The 23,162-nt window shown below is 41.5% G+C and overlaps 1 long non-coding RNA gene across 1 annotated transcript; it reads right to left on the bottom strand.

Moving 5' to 3' along the window:
- Positions 1-691: 691 nt before the first annotated feature.
- Positions 692-21,660, bottom strand: LOC148049852 (uncharacterized). Its single transcript, XR_015695267.1, has 3 exons — positions 21,539-21,660; positions 10,563-10,647; positions 692-945 (listed from the first exon to the last, which is right to left on the bottom strand). It is a non-coding gene; the product is annotated as an uncharacterized LOC148049852 (long non-coding RNA).
- Between the last annotated feature and the right edge of the window lie 1,502 nt (positions 21,661-23,162).

Genomic DNA, 23,162 nt, shown 5'->3' with positions numbered 1-23,162 from the left:
TAAACATGGCATTTTGCAACAGAATTGGCTTATACATAGAACTGTTAAGTTTCTATGATGCATATATTAATCAACTATTAGATAAAAAGGACATCATGGAGGCAAGTATTCCTAAAAGCACTAATATGTTTAGTAAAAGAAAGGAAATTGTGTTAATGGAAATTTCAAATATTTAAAAACATTTGATGTAACAACATAAATATTTTTGCTTTGTTCAAATATAGGACAAGAAAGAATACAATTTAAAATCCTTGGGGTGTAGATTCTGTTTGCTTTAGTGCAATATTAAAGATCTGGATTTTAATGTCCAGTGAGTGCTTTTGTAATAGAGTCTAGGCCTAATATGTTTTTTCTTGCTTGCTTCTCTTACTTTAGTTGTAAAAAATTAATTACCCACATATAATGTTGGAGGATTTGTTATGTTCTTATCAAAAAAATGATAATTTGTGCATATTCTACATCTTAAGATAAGGTATTGAAATGCATCACAGCCAGAATCTGATTGGCTTAAGCAAGGATTTCTGTAATTTATGATATTACTTGATTCCAAAGAACCAGCAATGTTTCCGGCAGATGGAATTGTGCTGAAGATCAAGCTGAGAAGAATCTGTTTGAGTTAAGGTCATCAGGCAGAAGTAGCCAGGGGTCTAACCACTGATCCATTGTATATGATAGGCAGTTTACAGTTCTGAGAGACGCAAAATCCTTTAATTGGTTTCCCAAATAATACAGAAACAAGGAAAACCAACATCTGCACAATTCAAATTATTCTTCCTCGCACTCTTGCTGGATGACTAATTTCAATAATGCGGGGAGAAGGATTGTATTTGAGAGCAGCCTTGGAAATTTTGTATGGGTCGTGCTCTTCAAAAATATAGATCCGGGGTTTGGAGAGTTTGTCTAATTTTTCTGCTGTAGGAAGAGAACGGCGTCTTCTATGTGGCTCTGTAAGAACAAACCCAGGAGAGAGAAGCAAGGGTTAAAGGCTAAACTGACCATGACCAATGTTTCTAAAAAAATTCAAAGATAAACTAAAATGATGCAAAATTCCTCAAACAATAAGATTTTAAATATCTAGTAGTTTTAAGGAATTGATTTTATAAATGCAGCTTTCCTCTTATGAGGTACCTTGGATGATAGAAAGAGTTGGATCCAAGGGTTTACATTGCTGTCCAGCAGTTTAAGCAAAGAAAGACCAACTCAGCTGTTTTCTCCCACTTCATTATAGAGATTGCAAGTCAAGAAGAGAGTGGTTTTTTTCCCCATGCTTGCTCTTATGTGTGAGTTGGGCACCAAAAGTAAGTACACCTTAATATTTAAAGTCCTTTTTGTTAAACAAGTATTTAATACATAGGATGCTTTTTGGCTATTGGATTTTTAAATTTTTGATTGCAACCTTGATATTATTCATTCATGTCATAATGGGATGAATTAATACCAAGGTTGCAATCAAAATTTTAGAAATTGCAATACACTAAGGGGTATACTTATTACTAAGCAGAATGAGAGCTCAAATTATAATAGTTACACAGAATGCATAGCAAATTGTCCCTGTACTAGTGATTTTGTTAAGGATGCAGTCAGACATGCATCTGCTAGGATACCTTCATTCTGGTCCCTGCCCCACTCTAACAGCTTGCTGCAGCACTGTTCTATGGACCTTCCCACTGCTATGGTAAAGTGTTCATTCATCCTTGAAGTCAACAAAAAATGTTATCAGCAGGAAATTTACTATGCCTCTCTCACCTCGTTTCGGGTCATTGCATTTAAAAATAGGGAAAGCCCCCATGTCCACTAAGAGTGGATCCTTTGGGTTTAATCACTGAACCACCTCTGGAAGCCGGAGCAATATTATATCAGAGCCAATAATGAGAGAATCCTCGGCTTAAAGCAATGTACTGAAGGTTGTAGATATAATGATCAGAATTGAAGACTTTCAAAACTAAGCTGGAAAGTTATTGTTCTTTAAAAAAATTTCAGTAAGAATGTTATGACATTTGTTTAACCTCATCTTGGCTTTGATCAAACTATTTTATCAAGTATTTATTCAGTTTGCACTTTGCAATCAATTACTGTACATCCTTAACAGTTGCAATGTGTATGATAGAAGTGCAATAAAACAATGACAAAGAATAGATAAGTAGTTATATCAAGTAGCATTACAAATTACAATGGAAAAAAACCACCAAAACCCACAGCTCATCTGAGTTACCATAAGCATTCTGTGGTTAGCAGATTTCAGAATGTTAACACTAGGGCAACAAGTTTGCAGGAAGACTTCCACCACATAATGGCGATTGCTGAAAAACAAACCCTTGCAAATCATCCATGTGATCATCCACAACAGTGGGTCACAAGCAGTTTTCCTGACATGCATGAATCAGATGAGTCAGTCATAACCTGAGTAGCCAAGCTATGTAAAGCCAAGCCCTTGAATTGCACCTAGAAAAAAATAGATTAGTTCAAGGCCTGAAGCATCAGTGGAACACATTTATGGTGATGAACACGGGCCCCCCAAAATAACTCGCTGCCTTTTGAAATGAAATTTCTGGGTGGTGTTCAAAGGCAGTGTAGAGCAGTGGTGGGATTCAGCCAGTTTGCACCATTTTGGGAAAACCAGTTGTTAAGTTTCTGAGCAGTTTGGTGAACTGGTTATTGGGAGAAATCATTAGGGCAGATAACCAGTTGTTAAATTATTTGAATCCCACCACTGGTGTAGAGTGAAGTGTTCATGCACAGTGATGAAAAAATGAATTACTGTCACCTGGTTCTCTTGTTTTAGAAAGGACTACAGCCAGTGAACCAGCAAGATGGGCAAAAGCTCTCTGCACACAGTTTCCACCTGAAGCTATGTAGCATTAACTATGAGACTCAAGTTGCAGTCTGCTCCTCTGGGATTATACTACCCAGTCAATAGGCAGCACCAGAGCTAGCAGAGAATAAAACAGGGGTGAAATTCAGCAGGTTTTGACAGGTTCTGGAGAACCGGTAGCGGAAATTTTGAGTAGTTTGGAGAACCGGAAAATACCACCTCTGGCTGGCCCTGGAGTGAAGTGGGAATGGAGATTTTGTAATATCCTGCCCCTGCCATGCCCACCAAGCCATGCCAACAGAACTGGTAGTAAACAACTGGTATGAGCGCTAACAAACTGGTACTCAACCCGGACAAGACCGAGTGGCTGTTGTGCTTCCCTCCCAATAATTTGGCTGACATTCCAACACTCAGGCTGGGGGGTCAAATTTTATACCCCTCAGACAGGGTCCGTAACTTAGGAGTCCTCCTGGATTCACAGCTGACTTTCAACCATCAGCTGTCGGCTGTGACCAGGGGGGCATTTGCCCAGGTTCGCCTGGTCCACCAGTTACGGCCCTACCTGAACCGGGAGGCTCTCGCAACAGTCACTCGAGCCCTTGTGATCTCTAGGCTGGAATACTGCAATGGGCTCTACATGGGGTTGCCCTTGAAGAGCATCCGGCGACTGCAGTTAGTCCAGAATGCAGCCGCGCGAGTGATAGTGGGCGCACCGCGGTTCGCCCACATTACACCCATCCTCCGCGAGCTGAACTGGCTACCTGTCGGTCTCCGGGTGCGCTTCAGGGTATTGATGACCACCTTTAAAGCACTCCATGGTAGTGGATCTGGATATTTGAGAGACCGCCTTCTGCCGATCACCTCCCTCCGACCGATTAGATCGCACAGGCTGGGCCTCCTCCGAATTCCATCCGACAGTCAATGTTGACTGGCGACTACACGGAGGAGAGCCTTTTCTGTTGCAGCTCCGACCCTGTGGAACGAGCTCCCCGTTGAGATTCGTACCCTCACCACCATCCAGACCACCTGGCTCTCCCAGCAGGCCTGGGGATAGGTTTCCAATTTGCCCGCCCGAGTGTTGACTTTTGAATGCATGTTGTGGTTTACCATTTTATTTTGTTCACTATTGTTTGTCTCTTGGTACTGCACCCCCTCCCCTTGTGATTGTAAGCCGCCCTGAGTCCCCTCAGGGAGAAGGGCGGCCTATAAATCTCAATAAAATGTAAATGTAAATGTAGTAAAAAAAATGAATTTCACCACTGGAATAAAGGGTATGAGTAACTGGAATCCTTTTTGAGGGTTTTTGCCAGATATTTTGATGAAGAAGATGAAGTGGATTTTCTTGAAGAGATCTTTTAGCTGTATTGGAGAACTGCCCACCTTCTTCTTTTAGGGAAGGTTGTTGAAAAGCTAATGGTCCTTCAGTTGGAACTGAAGAAGCTTTTTGGAGGAAAAGAACCATCTTCAAGCAAAACCAAGGAAGTCCGGTTGCCTTTTGAAAAAGCACCTTTGGGATAACCATGACCTAGATGACTGAGAATCTCCATAGACTCTTGAATTGGTGGCACTCTATAGGCTCAACAACAGTCTCTTTCTAAACTGCTTCAAAGTGTTAAGATAGAAAGCCTTGTTCTGCCATGATTCTACTTCTCTCTTAAGTGGGTGATGCCAGTCAGTTTGAGGGATTGGCCTGATTGATATTCCCAGTGGTGGGCCACAGAGTTTGTTCTACTTCCCTCTGTTCTGTAACACCTGCATGAGACTGCAAGGAGATATTACCTGTCAATTTAAGATATAGTATCATTAGTATGCTGCTGATGTCCAGATGAATATCTATAGCCTGGGTTAGGCCAAAGATGCTGTAGAATTCTTGACTTAGTGGCCAGAGGCTGTGAGAGTCTGAATGGGACAACACAGAAACAGTCCTACCAAGACATGGTTTCTGTTTGTGCAGTAATAATTTCTTTTTATGTTCCAGTCAGCTCTAGAGAGGATTTTGCTCTCCTTGATAGAACAAGTTTACTACTTGGGAGACCTGGAGTCAGTTCCTGCTGGTTTCACAGGTGGAAACAGGGCATGGCCAGAGTTACCTTTGCTCAAATTCAGCTAGTGTGTAGCATTCCTACTTGGAGCAAAAGATCTTGGTGACATGATTCAAAATCTTCTCATTAATGGATTAAATGGATGCAAAGGTTTGACACCAAACTGCCTGTGAATTCTATTCTGAAATGTAACTGGTGTAAAATATAGCAAACCAGGCCTAGTCGGCGAGAACAAACAAATCCATTATTTTCAGTTTGTTTACATAAATCAACAATCAGCCTAATTTATATAATTAGTAATTTGCATCAGTTCACATATTTTGTGTCATGTAATGCTCTATTGTTATTTGGAGCAATTTAATTTGGATTTAATAAACATTCAGATTTAATGGACACCTTTCTCCCAAAATGGTCTGCTAAATCAAGGTTTTGCAGTTAGTCCTTGACTTAACAATGTTAACAACAGTTAACAATGGTATGATGGCTTCAAAAATAGTGACTTACAACCTGTCTTTAGAGTAATGACTGCACCATCATCCCCATGGCCACAACTGGGGCCATTGCCAACTGGCGCCCATTTATGACTTGTAGACTATCTTGTAGTTATGTGATTGTAATTTGTGACCTTCCCATCTGGCTTCTGAGAGGCAAAATCAATTGGGGAAGCCAGAGTCATTTAATGACTGCATGGTCCACTTAACAACCATGCAATTTGCTTAATAACCACAGTAAAAATAATTGTAAAATTGGGTCCACTCATATGATGACTCACTTAATAACTACATTGCTTGGCAACTTAAAGTCCAATCCCAATTGTGGTCATAAGTCGAGCACAACCTCTACAGTATTAACTGAAAATATAGTTGAGTGTAAAACTGTTTTACATGCAGTTGACACATTGTAAGACTCTATTTCCAGTTTTCTTTCCTTAATATAAAATTTAAGCACCATATTTAGTTATTTTCCTCACTATTGTAGATAAAATCTCCAGCTACAGTGTGTGTGTGTGCATGTGTGCGTGTGAAGAGAGGGCACAGAAAGTGGCACAGACCTTACCTCCCTCAAATTCCCTGAAGCTTTTATCTGACCGTTCCCAAGAGAATGTAATCAGTCTGGTCAGATTCTTGTAAATACAACAATATTTACACTTATTCTTTATTGTCGTAATAGGAGTGGCGTGGTGGCCTAGAGGTGGAGCTCTCGCCTCACAACCAGGGGGCTGAGAGTTCGATCCTAGGCAGAGGCAGATATTTCTCTCTCTGGGCACAATGAGAATATATCTACTGAACAATACTCTGCATTGGCGACAGGAAGGGCGTCAAGCCAATAAACACTCTGATAGCTCCATTCAGTTGCTTAGACTCCACCCCACAAGGGATTATTCGGTCGTTAAAAGAAGATGATGATTCTTTATTATGTAATGCCTGACAGTGTGGGCCTTGTTCCTTGTGCCTTGACAGTAAATAAAATTGGATGCCACTGGATTCTTGTGGAAATAGTGGTATATTAAGGGCTTGAGGTTTCAGGTGGCATCTAGACTTTTTTGTTTATCTTGATGAAACTGCCTACAGTCAGTTTTTTTTCCAAACAGTTAATTTAAATTCTAGAAAGTGGCTTGCAATTGGCAGAGATTTTAGGATTTCTAAGAGCAGTAGTCATCAATCCTTTCAGGCAATAAATGCCAAAAGTTAAAAACAATTGCAATCTCATGGAATTTCAGTGATCAGTTCCCCAAGATCTTAGCATTCATGCTTAAAATTACAAATGGCTTCAATATGGTTTTCAACCATTTTTAATAATGATTCATATATATATATATATATATACATACATACATACATACACACACACACACACACACACAAATACAGTTTTGAGGTTCCATGAGATGTTACAAACACACAGGTTTTCATAGGTTCTGCATAGCCTATCCTGCCTTAAGAGTATCCAAAATTAACTGAATGTCATTAAAATTGAATTATAAGATAGTTCTCCCCATTTTTATTGCATCATAATACACTATTCAAAAAAGTCAACGGCAAGGACATCTTTTTCAATACTCAAATTCTGATTAACTACGTATTAGGAAATAATGGGTTTAATTTTTATGCTTCCATTGGAATATATTTGGCTTTGATAATTGGCTGGAATAAAACAAAAATTCAGTTCCTTTTCGGGGCTAAATCTGTAGATAAGTATATAACTCCACTAAAAGCTAAGCAGTGAGGATTTTTTTTTTGTTTGGAGATCTATTTCATTATAGATGTATATTAATTATTATATTTATCTATTGAATTATAGTTAATCTTATAGTTGGATAGTGATTCATAGACATAGTTCTTTTACTCGCAAAAAACTCAGTTTAAAAATAATTTAGAAAACTTTAGGGTAGCCTTTGGACTTCACATAATATTGCCACCATGACTCAATGTATCTTAACTTTTTAATACTTAATAGCTGAGTTTAATTAACTTCAAAATATTTCACCAGAATACATTTATTTCAGCAAATAATGTTTGGTCTTGATGCCAAAAGTGGTTTTAATAGTTACATTATGGTATTTTGAAAGATGCATTGAAAACACTGAAAGATCCTTCTTAAAACGAAATCAATATTAACAAAAACCTGTTTAGCTTCTACAAGTAGTCTTTAACTTACAACTGTAATTGAGCCCAGAAGTATGTTTGTAAGTCAAGGCACCCATGTGACCAGAAGTACGGTAATTTTCTGTCCTTTTTCACAGCAGTCCTTAAGTGAACAAGTGATTGTTAAGAAAACCCATTCATTTCAATGGGCTTTTTTGCCTGAAACTGGCAAAAAATGCCAGAAATTGGCAAAAAACCCTCTCAAATGGCACATGACTACAGAATGCTACAACTGTTCATAAAACTGACATGACTGTGAGAGACGCTGTGCATTTATTTAAGATGGTTTGGGAGGGTTTATGGGTTGTAAAGCACCCATTCCATTGCCGTTGTAATTTAGCATAGTCATAAGACTGGTATCAGGTCTGGAAGCCATCTTTTGCATTGGGCCTTCCGGCCTGCCGCATTCAATAACACTTGCAAAATGGGAGGGGAGATTATATGGAGTATGGGAGATATATAGCCAAAGTAACATTCCTTTCTCAGAGAGTCAAGGACATGTTGCCCTGCACCTGGAGAGGTGTGACTAGGAGACATCTCCAGTTGGGACAGTGGCTGATTGGGCCATGTGACGAACATGTGGATGCTGGGCAGGGGCTTGGACTTTTACTTGGGTGGGGAAAACCTGGAAGCTTTCATATGGTGCCAATATGACATCTCTAACAAAATGGAACCTTGAGAAATCTCAAGCCTTGAAGTCTTATTTTGTTGGGGGTGTTACTTGGAACCCTGACAACTGGTCATTAAGCAAGGACCACCTGTACGGATATTTCAGAGTACGTTTAGTAATTCCATTGCTAAATTGGCATTTGAAATACAAAGGTCTGTCAATATGATTTCATAACAGTGACTGTTTGTCAAGGATGCCTGTTTTCCCTAGATTTTATCCCTAGCTATATGGATTTTATTAACAAGCAAGGAAAATCTGTATGAGAAGTCTCAGCTTGCTGGTTTTCTTGCACATGTTTCATTACCTAAACTGCAGTGCATCAGTTAATGAAACATCTGCAAGAGAACTACCAAACTCAGAGAGCACCAAGAACTCTTCATTTCAACCCTGAGCTACAAATATTTTTTCTCTGTTGGGAAATCTGTATATCGGGCATACTAAATAAAATACAGGAATCACTGCCCTACTTAGAGCAATGATTATTATTTTCTTGGACACACAAGGAATTTGTCTTTGGTGCATATGTTCTCAGTGTATGAAAAGAAAAATAAAATAGAATACATTCATCAAGAATCATAAGATATAACAGTGATAGTCATAGGTTACTAATAAGCAATCAAGTTATACTAGGAAACAAATAAAACAATATAAATTTTAAAGATACAAGCAACATGGTTATAGTCATAAGTGGAAAGAGAGAGGCACTAGGAAGGAAAAGAATAATAATAGTAATATAGTCTTAGTAGGTAATTTGAAAGTGTTGTGGGAATTAGTTGTTTAGCAGAGTGATGGCATTCAGGAAAAAAAAACCTGTCCTTGTGCCTAGTTCTGTTGTGCAGTGCCCTATAGCGTCGTTTTGAGGGTAGAAGCTGTTTGGTTGTAGTGTCTCTGTCTGTCTGTCTGTCTGTCTGTCTGTCTGTCTGTCTGTCTGTCTGTCTGTCTGTCTGTCTGTCTGTCTGTCTATCTATCTATCTATCTATCTATCTATCTATCCATCTCTATATATCTATATCTATATCTATATCTATCTATCTATCTATCTATCTATCTATCTATCTATCTATCTATCTATCTATCTATCTATCTATCTATCTATATATCTATCTCTATCTCTATCTATCTATCTATCTATCTATCTATCTATCTATCTATCTATCTATCTATCTATCTATCTATCTATCTATCTATTAAACATTTCCTTCCTTCTGTGTTGTGTTTGTAAGAGATATTATTTTTTGGTAGCATTTGATATATGACCAGTATGTGCTGAATTATGGATCAGAATAGTCATTTCTTTATATATATATTCCTTTTCCTTAATCAAGAAAAATGTTTGTAGAGGAGAGGGAATTGACGTCTGTGATTTGATCATCTTCATCCATCCTTCCTCATGGGGAAATGGGGAACCATTCCTGCACTGTATCGCTGTGGGAAGGGAATCTCAGGCGCTATAGGGAGTCATTCAGCCAATGCACAGAGGCACCTATGTTTGTACAGCTCTATTCTCCTGTTGCTAATCTTCTAAAAATTGGAAAGAGATTTATTATTTAGTAAGCAGTGTGACACATCTCCCCCCTCCCCTGTAACTAAGAGCCCCCAGAGGATCTGCAACTAAACTGGTGCAAAGAGCAAGCTTATCTTGTCAATAATAGGAAGGGTAGGAACAGATTACTTAAGACCACATCTGGAATCCTGCATCCAGTTTTGGTAACCACATTACAAAAAAGATGTTGAGATTCTGGAAAAAGTGCAAAGAAGGAGCAACTAAGTTGATTAAAGATCTGGAGACTAAAATATAAGAAGGGTCTCAGGAATTGAGTATGTCTACTCTAGAGAAAAGAAGGACTGGGGGTGACATGATAGCAGTATTCCAGTATTTGGAATTAAGAGCCATGGTGGCGCAGTGGTGCAGGCTACTTCTGCTGATCACTAGCTGCCAGCAGTTTACAGATCGAATCTCATCAGGCTCAAAGTTGACTCAGCCTCCCATCCTTCCAAGGTGGGTAAAATGAGGACCCAGATTGTTGGGAGCAATAGGCTGACTCTGTAAGCCACTTAGAGAGGGCTGGAAAGCACTGTGAAGCGGTATAAGTCTAAGTGCTATTGCTATTTGAGAGGCTGCCACGAAGAAGAGGGGGGGTCAACATATTTTCCAAAACAGGCAAGATAAGAAACAGTGGGTGGGAATTAACCAAGGAGAGAAGCAACCTGGAATTAAGGAGAAACTTGCTAACAGTGAGAGCAATTGGAACAGCTTGCCTCCAGAAGTTGTGGGTGCCTCCATCACTTGAGGTTTTGTAATGAGACTGGACAGCAATCTGTCTAAAATGGTAAAGAGGAGGATGGGCTAGAAGACCTCCCAGGTCCCTTCCAGCTGTAGTCGGATTACTTACTCTCTGAAGTTGTGGGACAGCACTTTGGTTTGGCTAGATCAATTATCCGTGGTGTGGGAACTGCAGTTAAGGCTCCTTTTTTCACCTAAAGAGAAGAAACAAAGCTGGTCTTTTCCATGAATGAACTTAAATGTCCCCTATCGCCACAGTCCAAACTGAGAACAAGTACAAATTAGCATGAAGATGCTGCCAATCAAATTTTACCACAGCTTTATCATCCCTCTTCTGGATCAGATTAAAAACCCATGAGCTGTGTTTACACCACAGGCTTAACTGTCAGTGATCTATGAACTGTGTTCCTACCACATGCTTAACATGCTGCACCTCCACACGAGGAAAAAAAAGATCCACAAACATAACAAAGGATACAAGACAAACTGTAGATTTAATGTAGATTTTTCAAGACAAAGTTCCCACAATTTGAGCCGTCACAACTGACTTAATCCTAGCCTGCTGTGTCTGCTCTGGGAGACAGCCTGTCATTATTAGAAACTGCTGATGCTCCCACTCACCATGAGCTTGTCCCATGCCACTTTTCAAGCCATGATGTCACTCTAGGTCTATAATTATAACTTGTGGCAGCCACTGTGTAGGTTCAGTATGTGAAAACAGCTTCCTTTTGGGGGATCTAAATCTTTTGTTTTTAAGTTTTTTATTTTTTTATGAACATATCAATGCTTGAACACTGGCACCTGGGTGTCATACATTCTAATACAAATAAAATGGGTGGGTAACTACTGACATTACTGTCGGTTCACTGCTTGCTCGTATGTCGGACATGCGCTGCACATGAACAGTTGCCTATAAATTGATGTGTGCAATGCACAGAACATTAAAAAAGGACTAAAAAACATGCTGGCAACATCATGGGTGACCGGGGAACTGTTTAGGGGCGTGGCCAGCCTGCCACCCCTACTGGTTCAGTGACCCAGTCTCAATTTCTACTATTGGTTCGCCCAAATGGGTGCGAACCAGTAGCAACCCACCTCTGAAATAAAACTAATAAAATTAATCATAATTATTGCATTCAACCAACATATATTTCTAATAGGAGTACATACTTATATTGCAGTTGGTTATTATTCAATTATTCCATGTTTTCTCTTGTGATTGCTCTTATTTTATTATATAAAAATATCTACATTAATATTCCCCCTTTCTCTTATTTTTATCTCTTATTCTAACTTTTAATTATATTGCCCTTTATTAAAAGACGTTTACTTTCTATCCTACCTAAGTTCTAATCATGTCACCTACCTAAAAAAGGAGAGAGAAAAAGAAAAGCAAATCATAAAATAACCATAAAAAGAAATAATCTCTCCATCGTCTCTTGCCCACTTCAATACTTTAATTGCTATGCTTTTTTTGACTTGCCTCCCATATTCCTCTCTTGGATCTTTGTCTCTCTCTGCATCTATTTTTTGGCTGTTCAATCTAGGGATTTCTCCCATCTCTACCCTCTTCCACTGCCTAGTTTTCAAAATTTCTGCCCAAACCCCTGTCTCCCTTTCGAAAGCATCTTCCTGTATCTCCAATTCTGGGCATCTAAATCTTCTACTGTTCAACATTGTTGGATGACCCATGATGTTATACAGATAGTCCTTGAGTTACAACAGTTTGTTTAGTGATCAGTTAAAAGAAGCAACGGCACTGAAAAAAAGTGACATGACTATTTTTCACACAACTTCTGTAGCATACCCATGATCATGTGATCAAAATTCAGATGCTGGGCAACATGGGCAACAGTTCTGTTGCGGCATGTCAGCGGCCAGCAGAGCTGGCAGCAGATTCAGACAGTAAGGAGGTGGGGAGGAACATGGGCCAGTCCTGGGGTCTGGGGAAGGCTCAGACGAGGGCTCTGCGTCAGAGGCAGGGAGGGGACCAAGGCCATCTGGTAGTTATTTGCTGCCTCCGGAGCCTCTGAAGTCTGACATTAGCGAGGCAGAAGAACAACAGGTGCCTGTGTCCAATGTGCGCATGCACAGAGCTGCCAGAAGGCAAGAATAATTAAGGGAATGGGGTCGACTTGGGAGTAAGGTTTGGAGATGATTGGCCCTTCCCATAAGACATTAAAGAGGAGGGAACAGGATGTGAGCTTTTGCAGGGAGCAATTAGTTCATCTGGTCAGTTCAAGCTTTGAAAAGTTCTGTTTGACTCTGTGCTCAGTTTGGCCTTGCTCTGCATTTGGCAATTAGGTCTCTGGCAGCATTCCCAGGGAGATAAGGTGGGTGTTTATTAACATTCCCCTGAGAGACTGTGGCAACTCGAGCAGACATCTGTCGGAACCTTCGCGGACTGCTTGTGAAGCCTTGCGGACTGTGAATGACCATAATTTACAGCTGTATAAATAAAAGAGGGTTTTGGGGACTAAGATTGTGATTTATGCTTTCTCAGGAAGCCTAAGTCAGAATATGCTCATACTTGTGACCGTTTTTGTGTCTCAAGGTCATATGATCCCCTTTTGCAACCTTTTGACAAGCAAAGTCAGTGAGTAAGTTATAGTTACTTAGTAATCATGTTAGTAACTTATCAACAACTGTAGCAAGAAGGTGATAAAATGGGGCAAAACTCACCTAACAAATGTCTCACTTAACAACAGAAATATTGGGCTGAAAGACCACCTGTTCTGTACTATTTTGAGGCAGAAAAGTTTTACCTATTTCCATGTTTTTAAGTCATGGTTGTGACTCTCCCCCTTTTGCATTTTTCTGCACCCTTCCCTTTATCCTTTTGGCACTTCTAAGTCGTTTCATTCAGCCATTTTCGAAGTTTCCTGTTTCTGAGCATGTAAAAACACATCGTTGGTTTTGATAGTTTTCAGGGTGTGTTCAAGATTTTTATTTTTTGTATGCTGGGTGAATCTTATGTATATTTATTTATTAAATTTATATGCTGTCCATCACACTGTCAAACGACTCTGGATGGCTTACAAGCAGTGGTGGGATTGAAATTTTTTTTTTCTACTGGTTCTGTGGGCGTAGCTTGGTGGACATGGCATGGCTTGGTGGGTATGGCTTGGTGGGCGTGACAGGGGAAGGATACTATAAAATCCCCATTCCCTCCCCACTCCAGGGGAAGGTTACTGCAAAATCCCCATTTTCTCCCAATTAGCTGGGACTCGGGAGACAGAGAATAGATGGGGGCAGGGCCAGTCAGAGGTGGTATTTACCGGTTCTCTAAACTACTCAAAATTTCCGCTACGAGTTCTCCAGAACTGGTTAGAACCTGCTGAATACCACCTCTGCTTACAAGAATGTTCCTTTGTATTCTCATTTGGACACCTTCTCCTGCAGTGCCTTAGCAAAATGGATTTTGCTCCCCCTTAGGGACTGACTGTTTAAGAATGTACGAGGAATTATTGCGAAACTAGTGGAAAAATAACCACAATTCAGCTTCTGTCTTGAAAGTAACTACAATTTAAGATCTGTCTAACTTATTTATTTATTTTGCAAATGCTGCACGGCAGCTTAGTTCTATGGGGAATATATTCTCTTGGGGTATGAGTGAACAAGAAAAGATGGAGAGAACAGAACAAAGGAGACTAACACGCTATAAAAAACGTGGAAACAGGTATGGGGAGAGAAAGGGCCACATACATTGAACACACTTGACTGAGGGGTTGACTAAATTTTGGGGTTTACACAATAGAGTCAATTGCATTAAGACTGACTTCACACAAATTGGTAAGCCGCTAGAAAACCAGGGGTGGGATTCTACCAGTTCGGACCAGTTCAGGTGAACTGGTAGCTCCGACCCTCAGCTGGGAACAAACCGGTTTGCTCCAATGATGAAGTAGGCCCACCCGCCCGCTACTGCGCTTAACTCACCTACCGTATTTTTCGGAGTATAAGACGCATCTTTTTCCCCCAAAAAAGAGGGTGAAAATTTTGGTGCGTCTTATACACTGAATACAGCATTTTTGCCCTAGTGAAACTCCGCCCCCTTTGCAAAAATGAATGTGCAGAGGGTTTGGGAGGCTTGCAAAGTGCTCCTAGGGACTGGGGAGAGCAAAATTGAGCAAACATTTTGCTTGTTTTTGGGGCCCCCAGCCCCCAGGAGCACTCTACAAGCCTCCCAAAGCTCTGCATGCCCCCCCCCCCTTTTTGTGTGTGCAAAAAACGAGGTATGCAGACAGTTTGGAAGGCATGCAGAGTGTAAAAACTTTTTTAAAAAAAAACCTCTTCAAAATCATGGTGCGTCTTATACTCTGATGCGTCTTATAGTCCGAAAAATACAGTATATCTTCTCAGCTGAGTCATGCAGAAGAGCGGATTGCCGCACCTCAGCTGTTTTCCTCCCCAGCAGCAATGCGGAGTTACATTTTCTCAAAACTGTGCATCATGCGAAGCGCACGATCACCGAACTGGTTGTTAAACTGGTAGGATCCACCACTGTAAACAAAACCCTGACCTGGGTTAAAACTCACCTAAAGCAGCATAAAAAAGCTAACGAAGGATGGTGTGATGCATGAGTTATTTATCAGGGGCATATCAAAGACCATACTCCATAAGAATATGGTAAGATCACAATGAAAAAAATACATTTGATTCTGTTCAAACATAGCTAGGAGTTTGCAGGGCTGTTCAAAATCAAAGCAGTCACTTTGAATTCAAAATGTATGGTTACCAGCCTACACTTTCAACCACTACAGAAAGGTGTTAAGTCTGAAATTGGTGTTTTGTACTTGACCCAACCATTTTGCACTCATAACATTTCCACAACAGTCCAAATGGTGTCAAAACACTTCTGGTAAAGTGCTCTAAAGCCCAGCGGTTTTGAACCTAGAATATTGAACAGGATATTATAATCATGAAAGAAATGTTAGAGTTCGAAACATTTTGAATTCAAGTGCGCCATTAATTAATATGCCACCCCTTGCGGGGGAGGCAGATAGCTACATAAATTTGAGTAATAAATAAATAAGAAATAAATGTAATTTGTCATCTTAAAAGTAGTTTTGTGACATTGCTAAGCAAAGCTGCCAGGGTGGCTGCATTCATACTATAAGTTAGATGAGTCTAATATGGAATTGGGTCATTTGTGGTTCACTCAGAGGTGGGTTCCTACCGGTTCGGCCAAATAGGTAGTAACTCGGCCGGACATATCACCGTACCGGTTCTATCCTGAGTGACACCATTTTTATTTTCTGTTCTGCACATGTGCAGAACACTCTTCATTGAAAACATGTATTTTCCCCCTTTTTTAATGGTGTGTGCATGCTAGTCCCAGAAAGGTCCAAGAGATGGGCCATTTTTCGCAAAAATGGAGGCGTTTTTGCCTTCTCTCAGCCCCCAGAAGCACTCTGCAGTCTTCAGCAGGGCTGAGGGAAGCAAAAATGCCTTCGGTTTTGTGAAAAATGACCCATTTCGGTGGGCATGGCTTGGTGAGGGGTCATGTGACTGAGTGTGCTTGAGTGATGTAAAGTTGGCTATGCCCACTCAGTCGTATGCCCACCCATCTAGCCATGGTCATCTAACCGGTGGTAAAAAAATTTTGAAACCCACCCCTGGGTTCACTGTGTTGTGGCAAGAACTCAACTACAGGTAGTCCTCAAATTATGACTGCAATTGAACTCAGAATTTTTGTTGCTAAGCAAGACAATTGTTAAGTGAGTTGTGCTCCATTTTACGACCTTTCTTGCCACAGCTGTTAAGTGAATCGCTGCAGTTGTTAAGTCAGAAGCATGGATGTTAAGTCAAGCTGGCTTCCCCATGGAGTTGGCTTGTCAGAAGGTCGCAAAAAGTGATCGCATGAACCCGGACACTTGAAATGTCGTAAATATGAGTCAGTTGCAAAACGTCCAATTTTGATTATGTGGGGATGCTGCAACAGTTGTAAGTATGAAAATGGCAATAAGGCACTTTTCCCAGTGCCATGTAACTTTGAATAATCACTAAGCAAATGGTTGTAAATCAAGGACTTTCTGTGTGGTCTCAGCATGTCATACAATCCAGGCTCTTATATTACCATATTTTTCAGAGTATAAGAGGCTCCGAACTATAAGACACATCAAGCTTGAGGGTGGGAGAGAGGGTAGTATACTAGGTTGGAGGAGGGGTGTTGGATTTTAAGGTAATTGATTGTATATGTATACTGCTATCTTTTCTTTTTTACGTACATTGAAATGGAATTATAAATACCATCATCACAAAAGGGAGTTTGCTCAGAAGCTGAAATACACCAAGTGAATTAGAGGAAGAGTGGGAAGCAGAGGAGAGAAGAAAGATAGGAAGAGAGGGACAGGAGAGAGGGTAAGGGGGGGTAGATGAGATGTATAAGGAGGAGTGGTAAGGGAAGAGAGGAGAAGGAGAAAGGAAGGGGAAGTAGAGTAGAAAAGGATGATGGAGGGAAGAAAGGAGGTAGAGAGGGGGAGGAGAGAGGGGGAAGAAAGTGTTGGATAAGGTATAAATATGGTGTATGGAAAGCAGAAGAGCCAATAACTGTTTTTGGGGTTTTTTTGGTAGTTGATGGTAAGATGAATTGATGTAATTACTTAATAATACAACATGATATTGACTATGTAATAGTATACATGTGATTATATGCTATGAAAATGGAAAATAAAAAAAAATTATGCAGAAAGACGCACCAAGCTTTTGGGGAGGAAAACAAGGGGGGGGGGGAAATCTGCCTCTGCCTCCCGGCAATTTGCCTCCTTGCAGCAAACGGTACAGAAGATATACACTCTTTGTGGTGTTACATTTCAGACTGTACTAGTACAGATGTTGTTAAAATTGATGTGGCTTTCTGGAAATATACATTATTTTGTGCCTTTAAAAGAAGATACAATAGCATTGGTCCTCTTCAGATCAAGCATTTCTTTTAAAAAGCTTCGTTTTTTTAAGTTGTCTAAAACAATAATAAAGCAGTCTTTAAAAGATAAGTCTAATAATTTGAACATTCTATTGGCCTTTATAGTTATTGACTTACCTCCTTTCAGCAAACAGACTGTTTCAGTTTAGCCTGATTAGAAAAAAAAATCTCCCTCTGCCTCCCAGCAATTTGCCTCCTTGCAGCAAATAGCGTTTCACTTTCAGTTTAAGCACGATCAGCTGTTTCAGGCTGCAGGGATTGCCATAGCTTATTGCCGCCTTCGCAAGCCCCATTTTCTCCGTTTGCTGCAAGGAGGTAAAATTCTCTGCAAGGAGGCAGAGGCCAAAGGGTGGGGGTGGGTGGGCGTGGCTACATTTGGTGTATAAGGCACACCCAAATTTTCACCCTCTTTTGAGGGGGGGAAAGGTGCGTCTTATACTCCGAAAAATACAGTAAATCACAATTTATTTGTTTAAGTGCAGTGTGTTCTTGGAACATGGCGATTATTTTCAGGACTTAACTTGTGTGAACCTGCTACTAAATCATTTCTATTGCCCCTCTGCTTCTATGCTGGCTATATTGACTGATAGTGGATTTTCAGGTTCTGAAAAAAAGTTTCTACCAGTCTATTCTGGAGTTGCAGAGACCACATCAGAAGAGAAACAAACATCTTGAAATGTGGTTCAGAACCAGGGGTGCATTGCTGGGGGTCCTCAGGGGTTTGGGAAAACTTGTAGCTAAGATTCTGTGCAGTTCGGAGAACCCCCAAATCCCGCTTCTGGCTGGCCCCACCCACCCTGCCCCTCCCAGGATTCCCCACGCGGCCCGTTTTGGATGCAGGACGTACTTGGAGGCTCAGAGAGGGCAAAAAATGGGCCTACCGGAAGTTCAGGAATGCCAGAAATGGGCTTGTTTCCGGCCTCCGGAGGGCCTCTGGAGCCTGGGGATGCTGTTTTTGCCCTCCCGGAGGCTCAAGGAAAGCGTTCAGAGCTTGGGGAGGGAAAAAACACACACACACCCTGCCCTGGTGCAGGAGGCCGACTAGGCCATGCCCACCATGGCCACACCCATCCAGCAACCAGGCAGAGAACCTCTTGCTAAAATTTTTGAAGCCCAATGGTGGAGGAGGAGGAGGTCCATCTCTAGTTGGTTTGGGATAGTGCATCCATCCTGGGTCTCTCTTTCAGTGGATTTTGACACCATTGATCACGGTATACTTCTGGATCAGCTCAGGGGAGTAGCGGGGTGAGGCATGGGGCCAGGGGTGAAATCCAGCAGGTTCTGACAGGTTCTGGAGAACCAGTAGCGGAAATTTTGACTAGTTCAGAGAATCGGCAAATAACACCTCTGGCTGGCCTGAGAGTGGGTGGGAATGGAGATTTTGCAGTGTCCTTCCCCTGCCATGCCTATCAAGACACATCTACCAAGCCACACTACATCCATTCCATTTCCATTTCCATTTGTTGAATTTATAGGCTGCCCAATCCCGGAGGACTCCGTGCGGCTTACAGAAATAAGAAATATTAAGAAGGGATTAAAACAATAAGACACAACAAAATTAAAAGAAACACAACATGCACCCAGTCTAAGCAGGGCTGGACCTCAATCAAGAGGTCAACAGCCCCAGGCCAGCTGGAAAAGCCAGGTTTTGATAGCTTTACGGAAGGCCATAAGAGTGGGTAGGGTCCGGATCTCTGGGGGTAGCTCATTCCATAGGACTGGAGTGGCAACAGAGAAGGCCCTATTCCGAGGCATCGCCAGCCGGCATTATCCAGCTGATGGCACCTGGAGAAGGTCCATCCTGTGAGCCATGCCCACAGAACCAGTAGTAAAAAAAATTGAATTTCACCACTGCATGGGGCTATGGAGAGTCCCTTTCTTTGCAGCTAGTTTCAGTAATTGTTGAAGGATCTGTTTCTAGGCCGTACTTTGCAGGATGCCCCCTGTCGGTTCTTGGTCAACATCTGCATCAGGGGTATCCAACCTTGGCAACTTTAAGACGTGTGGACTGCAACTCCTAGAATTTCCCAAGCCAGAAGGTGCCAAAGAAGTCCAGATGGATATCACCCAGTCTTTATGTAGATCATGACTGGCTGGGGAATTCTGGGAGTTGAAGTCCATATGTCTTAAAGATGCCAAGGTTGGCAACCCCTGATCTACATGAAGGCTGAGTGATGTCGTCCATTTGGACTTTGCCAACACATTCTACAAGTCCTTGAGAATTCTATGGCATGAGCACTTTTGAGCATGTCCCAAGGCAAACACATAACACCACAGCTGCATAACTTGTACTGGCTTCCAGTGGGTTTCTGAGTGCATTTCAAGGTACTGGTTGTCATCTATAAAGCTGTACATGGCACAAGGCCAGGTAATTTGCAGGTTCTCTTGTCTTGGATCATTTCTGCTCACTTCACCAGATCCAACGATGGGCATGCTCGGGTCTCATTTGTCAATCGGTGCCATCAAACACAATCTGGAAGAGATGCTTTCTCAGTTGAATTGCTTGTCCTATGGAGCAGCATTCCCCCAGTAAATCTGATCACCCCAATCCTGTTAGCCTTCCATAAGTCTAAGGGACTTGGCTTTCCCCTTAAACACTGAGGCTTATATGTTAGATTAGCCTGGTTAGTTTGATGTTTATGTGCCCTTTCATTTACAGCATGGGTCTCCAAACTTTATTTAGAACATTTAGTACAGCCAGCTTGGCTGGCTGCAGAATTCTGAAAGCCCACAAGACTTAAAGTTGCCAAGTTTGGAGACCCCCGATTTGCAGGATGGAAGGGGTGGATTTTTTTTGTTTTTTAGACCTCAGTTGTGCTGTGTTTGATTGCTGTTATGTTGTTGTTAGTTGCAAAGTCATGTCCGACCCATCGCGACCTCCTGGACAATGCTCCTCCAGGCCTTCCTGTCCTCTACCATCCCCCGGAGTCCATTCAAGCTCATGTCAACTGCTTCGGTGACTCCAGTCAACCACTTCATTCTCTGTGGTCCCCTTCTTCTTTTGCCCTCCATCTTTCCCAGCATGAGGCTCTTCTCCAGTGAGTCTTTCCTTCTCATTAGGTGACCAAAGTACTTGAGTTTCCTCTTCAGGATCTGGCCTTCTAAAGAGCAGTCAGAGTTGATCTCTAGGACTGACTGATTGGATCTCCTTGCAGTCCAAGGGACTCGCAGGAGTCTTCTCCAGCACCAGAATTCAAAGGCCTTCATTCCTTGGCACTCAGTCTTTCTTATGGTCCAACCTTCATAGCCATACTTTGCAACTAGGAAAATCATAGCCTTGATTATACATACTTTTGTTGGTAGGGTGATGTCTCTGCTTTTTAGTAATTGTTTTGGATTGTTGGTGTTGGTTTCAAACCTACTTTAAACCCATTTGCAAGATGGGCATCCATCTTAATTGTTTAAATAGCTAAATAAATACTGGCTAGAGCTGCGCCAATTTTTCCAAATTGTCCATCCAACTGATGGATATGAGATGGAAGATTCCTCCAAATTTCCCCAGGGCTGAAAAGGAGATTCTTTAATCATTTCTCAAGGGCAAGAGTCCCTTTAGAGTGACAACTGTAGCATCATTGTTTTAAAAAAATCACATGGGAAGAGTTCCCTCTTAAGGGATTGAAAGGAAGTTTGTAGAGCTAAGAAAGCTACAGATTATTGGCAACATTACTGAACGATGAAAGACGGGATATTTACACAAGGTCCTTGGCCACCTCATTGCTAATTAGATGCATTCCCAACCCCTGAGAAAATTCTCTTCTCCTTGGAGGGAAAAGGCGAATCCTCTTTCTTGCAATAGCAGTAGACTTATATACCGCTTCATAGGGCTTTCAGCCCTCTCTAAGCGGTTTACAGAGAGTCAGCATATTGCCCCCAACAATCTGGGTCCTCATTTTACCCACCTCGGAAGGATGGAAGGCTGAGTCAACCCTGAGCCGGTGGGATTTGAACCGCTGAACTGCTGATCTAGCAGTAGCCTGCAGTGCTGCATTTAACCACTGCGCCACCTTGCTACGGAGAGATATAGAAAATACAGTAGAACCTGAGCATTGGTAGGGTAAGGCTATGACTTAAAAAAAAAGATGTACTAGATTTTCTGATCCCACTATGGCAAATATATATTACATGAACAGGAATGGAAGCTGTTTGACAAAAGTTCTCCATACCATAAACCAGTTAAGATTATTTAACTCCGAGATATCCGTGACGGGTCGGGGCCGTGACAGGTTAATTAACCTGGGCGATGCCAACACATTCAGAGCTGTGGCTGTTACTGGCGTCTCAGAAAAAAATCTAGTTTGATATAAAAAAAGAAGTAAGAAGAAGAAAAAACAATTAAAACCAAAAAGAAAACATGCAAAGTTCATTGCGCTAATCTTATTCTAATCATAGCATAATTTATTTGACTTATTGTTACTTGTTAATAGTAACCTAGCGTGAATTTACTAATTTGACTTGTGTTACAAATCTATTCACTGTCAATTCAATTCAATTCTACTCTACCCTACCCAACTCTATTCTATATCAGGCCTGCAGGTATCTTTTATTTTGGATCTTTGGCCTGCCATACTTTCTATTATTCTACTATGCAATTTCTATTGTGGGAAAATGGGAGGGGGGATTGTATGGAGTTAGATGCTATGTAGCCATAACAAAATTCTTCCTAGAAAACCAAGGTCATCCTTTGTCTTTGCGCCTCTGCACCTGATCGGAACTGGATGGATGAAACTGTCAGCCTGGCAGTGGGAGATTGGACCATGTGATGGACTGGCGGGTGTGGGGGAAAGATCTTGAACTTTCAACTGGGTGGGGAAAACTGGGAAGTTTTCAGATTCAGGTTTTCCCAGAAGTGCCAACATGGCTCTCTTAATAAATTGGAACTTTGAGCAATACTTTGCCTTGGACTCTGATTTACTTTCAGATGCTATTTGGAACCCTGACACTCCATTCCACTCCACGTATTATTATATCTTATCTCAGTCACTTTGGTATAACAGTGATAGAAAAACTGACTGAATTCTAATCCTGACAGCTGGATGATTGGGCCAGTCCTTTTCACGCAGTCTTAGGAAGAAGGTAGTGACCAACCAAATCCAAAAAATCCAACCAATTGTTATTTAATACCCTGTTTCCCCCCAAAAAATAAGACCTCCCTGGATTATAAGCCCAATTGGGCTTTTGGGTGCATGCGCTAAAATAAGCCCTCCACCGAAAATAAGCCCTCCCCTAAAATATTTAAACACATGTGCAGCTGGTCCCCACCATTTCCTGGGGGGGGTGAGGGGGTTGGAACATGCCCCATGCGGTCCACATGCCCCTGCCATCCACACGGAACGGCGTCACGGAGGCCGCTGCTGCAAACCCTAGCTACCGCGGCCCTTCTCTTAGTGGCAGCTGCAAAAAGAGCGCCAGGCCCAGCAACACTAACAGAGACAGAACTTGCGGCCCCCTCTGGATCAGCAGTTCGAGGTTAAGGGGCCTCCCGCACCTCAAAAATAATAAGACAACCTCAAAAATAAGGCCAGGCACTTATTTCGGGCATTTTCGGGGAAACACAGAAGTCATAATGAAACCAACCATGGTTTAGGAAGTGCAGAGTTTCACTCCCATCACCCTAGTTTTCAGCCTCAGGGGAATATGGTGATGTCAACTACGTTTCTATGCCTGATTTTTTTTTTAAAGCCTGCTTTTTTTTTAAAAAAAATAAACTTTATAGTTTGGAGAGACTTTGAAATAAAATAGAGGGTTGTGAAAACTATGTGGCCAGGTCTCAATATCCAACTGGGAGTA

Source organism: Thamnophis sirtalis, unplaced genomic scaffold (assembly GCF_051295495.1).
Source record: "Thamnophis sirtalis isolate CommonGarterSnake01/CBP01778 unplaced genomic scaffold, rThaSir2_p1.2 scaffold_1, whole genome shotgun sequence".
Taxonomy (NCBI): domain Eukaryota; kingdom Metazoa; phylum Chordata; class Lepidosauria; order Squamata; family Natricidae; genus Thamnophis; species Thamnophis sirtalis.
Note: the sequence above shows the minus strand (reverse complement) of the source record. Positions and strands in the feature narration are given on the sequence as shown.